The sequence below is a fragment of the Caretta caretta genome, chromosome 21 (assembly GCF_965140235.1).
Source record: "Caretta caretta isolate rCarCar2 chromosome 21, rCarCar1.hap1, whole genome shotgun sequence".
Lineage (NCBI taxonomy): Eukaryota > Metazoa > Chordata > Testudines > Cheloniidae > Caretta > Caretta caretta.
This window is the reverse complement of record NC_134226.1, coordinates 125397-131775: the sequence shown is the minus strand read 5'-3', so window position 1 is coordinate 131775 and position 6379 is coordinate 125397. Positions and strand designations below refer to the sequence as shown.

Sequence of the window (6379 nt, the reverse complement as noted above, 5' to 3'; positions counted from 1 at the left end):
CTTTTGCCGGGAACGGATCAGCAATGCAGTCTCAGAACTTCTGTTAGTTAGTAAGTAACCTAGCTAGAAATGTGTTAGATTTCCTTTTGTTTAATGGCTGGTAAAATAAGCTGTGCTGAATGGGATGTATATTCCTGTTTTTGTGTCTTTTTGTAACTTAAGGTTTTGCCTACAGGGATTCTCTATGTTTTGAATCTGATTACCCTGTAAGGTATTTACCATCCTGATTTTACAGTGGTGATTCTTTTACCTTTTCTTTAATAAAAATTCTTCTTTTAAGAACCTGATTGCTTTTTCATTGTTCTTAAGATCCAAGGGTTTGGGTCTGTGTTCCCCTGTACAAATTGGTGAGGATTTTTATCAAGCCTTCCCCAGGAAAGGGGGTGTAGGGCTTGGGGGGATATTTTGGGGGAAGACGTCTCTAAGTGGACTCTTTCCCTGTTCTTTGTTTAACACACTTGGTGGTGGCAGCATAGGGTTCAAGGTCAAGGCAAAGTTTATACCTTGGGGAAGTTTTTTACCTAAGCTGGTAAGAATAAGCTTAGGGGGTCTTTTATGCAGGTCTCCACATCTGAACCCTAGAGTACAGAGTGGGGAAGGAACCTTGACATATGCACTGAAATGTAAGTACAATATTTATATTTCGATTATTTATTTTATAATTATATGGTAAAAATGAGCAAGTCAGTAATTCATGGTGTGCAGTGACACTTTTGTATTTTTCTGTCTGATTTTATAAGCAAGTAGTTTTTAAATGAGGTGTAACTTGGAGGTACGCAAGACAAATCGGAATTGTGGAAGGGGCACAGTAGTGTGGAAAGACACCGGTCTACACAGCTGTTTTTAATGGGCTAGCACCTACAGTGGAGCACCATAGGGAGGCACATCTCAAAGAACCATCATTGATGCACAAGTTGAGTAATTTCTTCTTTTGCCGTTACCTGATCTCACTGATCGTCTTTCCCCTGGGCAGGGTTTCCAGTTTCCAAACCCGATGTCATCTCCCAGCTGAAACGAGGGGAAGAGCTGTGGGTCCCAGATCTCTGGGGCTCAGAGGAAAGAGAGATCCTGAGAGGCAGCCGCATGGGTGAGGGATGATTAAACCTACTCAGTGCTTGAAGGAAACAGCTGGGATTCCCAACAAAGACCTTGTGAGATCTCTGGGTTCAGGGTGGTCCCCAGCAGGTGTCATATCCTCAGGGCAGATACTGTTCTTGGCTCCCTACCCATCCTAACTCCTGGCAGTAGTTCCCTCCTGAAGCTCCTTTCTCCCTGGGGCGTGTTTGGATGGGAACTGGATTCAGAATTGATCCCCTCCTCTTGCCCCTTTGGGGAAGAGTTTGGGGAAATTCAGTCCCTGTTTTTTTTCCATCTTCAGCTATTCTCTTGGTTTGTTCTCCTCTTTTTCCCTTCCGGTTTCTGAGGTTTTTCTTTCTCTGTCCTTGCAGGTGATGGGATGGTGAGAGAGACCGTGGAACAGAATCCTCAGCAGGAAGATGAGCAAGCGGAACTGCATGAGGCGTTATTGCAAAGATGCACAGGGAGTGTGACCAGGAGTTGTGAGCAGGGAAAAGGCTCTCAGGGGCAGCACAGGCCAGAAAAGCAGCAGGGAAACCAGCCAGTGCAGAAAGTTGGAATATCTGTTAACTATCAGGGAACTCACAAAGGCCTCAAGGAAACCACGGCCCAGCAGAGAATCCTGACGGGAGAGAGAGATAATACAGGCTTTGAGTGTGGGAAAAAGTTCAGGAGGCACTCACACATTATTCGCCATCAGAGAATCCACACCGGATTAAGATCCTATAGATGCTGTGAGTGCAGGAAAAAGTTCAGGAGGCGCTCACACCTTATTACACATCAGAGGAGCCACACAGGAGAGAAACCCTATGAATGCTGTGAGTGAGGGAAAACCTTCACTGAGCGCTCAACCCTTATTCGCCGTCAGTGGATCCACACTGGAGAGAAACCCTATGAATGCTGTGAGTGCGGGAAAACTTTTACTCTGAGATCAGGCCTTATTACACATCAGAGGAGCCACACAGGAGAGAAACCTTATGAATGCTATCCAATTTATTTGAGCATAAGCTTTCGTGAGCTACAGCTCACTTCATCGGATGCATACTGTGGAAAGTGTAGTATGCATCCGATGAATCATAGAATATAAGGGTTGGAAGGGACCCCAGAAGGTCATCTAGTCCAACCCCCTGCTCGAAGCAGGACCAATTCCCAGTTAAATCATCCCAGCCAGGGCTTTGTCAAGCCTGACCTTAAAAACCTCTAAGGAAGGAGATTCTACCACCTCCCTAGGTAACGCATTCCAGTGTTTCACCACCCTCTTAGTGAAAAAGTTTTTCCTAATATCCAATCTAAACCTCCCCCACTGCAACTTGAGACCATTACTCCTCGTTCTGTCATCTGATACCATTGAGAACAGTCTAGAGCCATCCTCTTTGGAACCCCCTTTCAGGTAGTTGAAAGCAGCTATCAAATCCCCCCTCATTCTTCTCTTCTGCAGGCTAAACAATCCCAGCTCCCTCAGCCTCTCCTCATAACTCATGTGTTCCAGACCCCTAATCATTTTTGTTGCCCTTCGCTGGACTCTCTCCAATTTATCCACATCCTTCTTGTAGCGTGGGGCCCAAAACTGGACACAGTACTCCAGATGAGGCCTCACCAATGTCGAATAGAGGGGAACGATCACATCCCTCGATCTGCTCGCTATGTCCCTACTTATACATCCCAAAATGCCATTGGCCTTCTTGGCAACAAGGGCACACTGCTGACTCATATCCAGCTTCTCGTCCACTGTCACCCCTAGGTCCTTTTCTGCAGAACTGCTGCCTAGCCATTCGGTCCCTAGTCTGTAGCTGTGCATTGGGTTCTTCCGTCCTAAGTGCAGGACCCTGCACTTATCCTTATTGAACCTCATCAGATTTCTTTTGGCCCAATCCTCCAATTTGTCTGGGTCCTTCTGTATCCTATCCCTCCCCTCCAGCGTATCTACCACTCCTCCCAGTTTAGTATCATCTGCAAATTTGCTGAGAGTGCAATCCACACCATCCTCCAGATCATTTATGAAGATATTGAACAAAACCGGCCCCAGGACCGACCCTTGGGGCACTCCACTTGATACCGGCTGCCAACTAGACATGGAGCCATTGATAACTACCCGTTGAGCCCGACAATCTAGCCAGCTTTCTACCCACCTTGTAGTGCATTCATCCAGCCCATACTTCCTTAACTTGCTGACAAGAATACTGTGGGAGACCGTGTCAAAAGCTTTGCTAAAGTCAAGAAACAATACATCCACTGCTTTCCCTTGATCCACAGAACCAGTAATCTCATCATAGAAGGCGATTAGATTAGTCAGGCATGACCTTCCCTTGGTGAATCCATGCTGGCTGTTCCTGATCACTTTCCTCTCATGCAAGTGCTTCAGGATTGATTCTTTGAGGACCTGCTCCATGATTTTTCCAGGGACTGAAGTGAGGCTGACTGGCCTGTAGTTCCCAGGATCCTCCTTCTTCCCTTTTTTAAAGATTGGCACTACATTAGCCTTTTTCCAGTCATCCGGGACTTCCCCGGTTCGCCACGAGTTTTCAAATATAATGGCCAATGGCTCTGCAATCACAGCCGCCAGTTCCTTCAGCACTCTCGGGTGCAACTCGTCCGGCCCCATGGACTTGTGCACGTCCAGCTTTTCTAAATAGTCCCTTACCACCTCTATCTCCACAGAGGGCTGTCCATCTCTTCCCCATTTTGTGATGCCCAGCGTAGCAGTCTGGGAGCTGACCTTGTTAGTGAAAACAGAGGCAAAAAAAGCATTGAGTACATTAGCTTTTTCCACATCCTCTGTCACTAGTTTGCCTCCCTCATTCAGTAAGGGGCCCACACATTCCTTGGCTTTCTTCTTGTTGCCAACATACCTGAAGAAACCCTTCTTGTTACTCTTGACATCTCTCGCTAGCTGCAGCTCCAGGTGCGATTTGGCCCTCCTGATAACATTCCTACATGCCCGAGCAATATTTTTATACTCTTCCCTGGTCATATGTCCAACCTTCCACTTCTTGTAAGCTTCTTTTTTATGTTTAAGATCCGCTAAGATTTCACCATTAAGCCAAGCTGGTCGCCTGCCATATTTACTATTCTTTCGACTCATTGGGATGGTTTGTCCCTGTGACCTCAACAGGGATTCCTTGAAATACAGCCAGCTCTCCTGGACTCCTTTCCCCTTCAAGTTAGTCCCCCAGGGGATCCTGGCCATCCGTTCCCTGAGGGAGTCGAAGTCTGCTTTCCTGAAGTCCAGGGTCCGTATCGTGCTGCTTACCTTTCTTCCCTGCGTCAGGATCCTGAACTCAACCAACTCATGGTCACTGCCTCCCAGATTCCCATCCACTTTTGCTTCCCCCACTAATTCTACCTGGTTTGTGAGCAGCAGGTCAAGAAAAGCGCCCCCCCTATTTGGCTCCTCTAGCACTTGCGCCAGGAAATTGTCCCCTACGCTTTCCAAAAACTTCCTGGATTGTCTATGCACCGCTGTATTGCTCTCCCAGCAGATATCAGGAAAATTAAAGTCACCCATGAGAATCAGGGCATGCGATCCAGTAGCTTCCGTGAGCTGCCGGAAGAAAGCCTCATCTACCTCATCCCACTGGTCCGGTGGTCTATAGCAGACTCCCACCACTACATCACTCTTGTTGCACACACTTCTAAACTTAATCCAGAGATGAAGTGAGCTGTAGCTCACGAAAGCTTATGCTCAAATAAATTGGTTAGTCTCTAAGGTGCCACAAGTACTCCTTTTCTTTTTGTGAATACAGACTAACACGGCTGTTACTCTGAAACCTATGAATGGTGTGAGTGCAGGAAAAGTTTTACTCAGAGCTCAGGCCTTATTACACATCAGAGGAGCCACACAGGAGAGAAACCTTATGAATACTGCAAGTGCGGGAAAACCTTCACTGAGCGCTCAACCCTTATTCACCACCAGAGAATCCACACAGGGGAGAAACCCTATGAATGCTGTGAGTGCGGGAAAACCTTTGCTTTGAGCTCAGGCCTTATTACACATCAGAGGATCCACACAGGGCAGAAACCTTATGAATGCTGTGAGTGTGGGAAAACCTTCTCTCAGAGCTCAGGCCTTATCGTCCATCAGAGGATCCACACAGGGCAGAAACCTTATGAATGCTGTGAGTGCGGGAAAACCTTTGCTCGGAGCTCACACCTTATTCACCCTCAGAGGATCCACACAGGGCAGAAACCTTATGAATGCTGCGAGTGTGCGAAAACCTTCTCTCAGAGCTCAGGCCTTATCATACATCAGAGGATCCACACAGGAGAGAGACCCTATGAATGCTGTGAGTGTGGAAAAACCTTTGCTCAGAGCTTAGGCCTTATTACACATCAGAGGATCCACACAGGGGAGAAACCTTATGAATGCTGTGAGTGTGGGAAAACCTTTGCTCAGAGCTCAGGCCTTATTACACATCAGAGGAGCCATACAGGAGAGAAAACCCAATGAATGCTGTGAGTGCGGGAAATTTTTCCATCGCAGCTCTTCTCTTATTTATCACCAGAGAAGCTGCAAGGGAGATAAACACCATGAAAATCTTGTCTAGGGCTCAGAAAAGATTTTTTTTTCCTTTTCCTAATTCCCAAGTAGTGAACTTTAAGGCAGCACTTTTGCGTCTCAGCTCCTTCAGGTGAGTTCTCTGCTTTTCCCTTTTGCAGCTCACCCTTCCTTGTAGTGAAGCCCACAATGTTTTTCATCAGCTACTTTGTTCTGTGTCATGGAAGTGTGCATCCCTCCAACAAGAATGCCCATCAGTCCCAGGTGGGGAAACCAGGAGTGACCTTTACTAGGTACATGGAGGTTAAATCTACCTGGGCCTTGACTCCGCTAGGCTTTTCCATGGAGTTAGCTAGATTGAATTACCAATCTTGATGTAAAAACGCAACTATGTTTTCAATAAAGAAAATAGCCCATATAGTGGCCAGGGTAACGCAGCAAATTTCCTAGGGGGGGAGCTTTTCTTGACCTGCTGCTCACAAACCAGGAAGAATTAGTAGGGGAAGCAAAAGTGGATGGGAATCTGGGAGGCAGTGACCATGAGTTGGTTGAGTTCAGGATCCTGACACAGGAAAGAAAGGTAAGCAGCAGGATACAGACCCTGGACTTCAGGAAAGCAGACTTCGACTCCCTCAGGGAACGGATGGGTAGGATCCCCTGGGGGACTAACATGAAGGGGAAAGGAGTCCAGGAGAGCTGGCTGTATTTCAAGGAATCCCTGTTGAGGTTACAGGGACAAACCATACCGATGTGTCGAAAGAATAGTAAATATGGCAGGCGACCAGCTTGGCTTAACGGTGAAATCCT

General features: G+C 47.0%; 1 pseudogene; it reads left to right on the top strand.

Moving 5' to 3' along the window:
- Positions 1-989: 989 nt before the first annotated feature.
- LOC125626477 (uncharacterized) lies at positions 990-5674 on the top strand (annotated as a pseudogene).
- Positions 5675-6379: the final 705 nt, after the last annotated feature.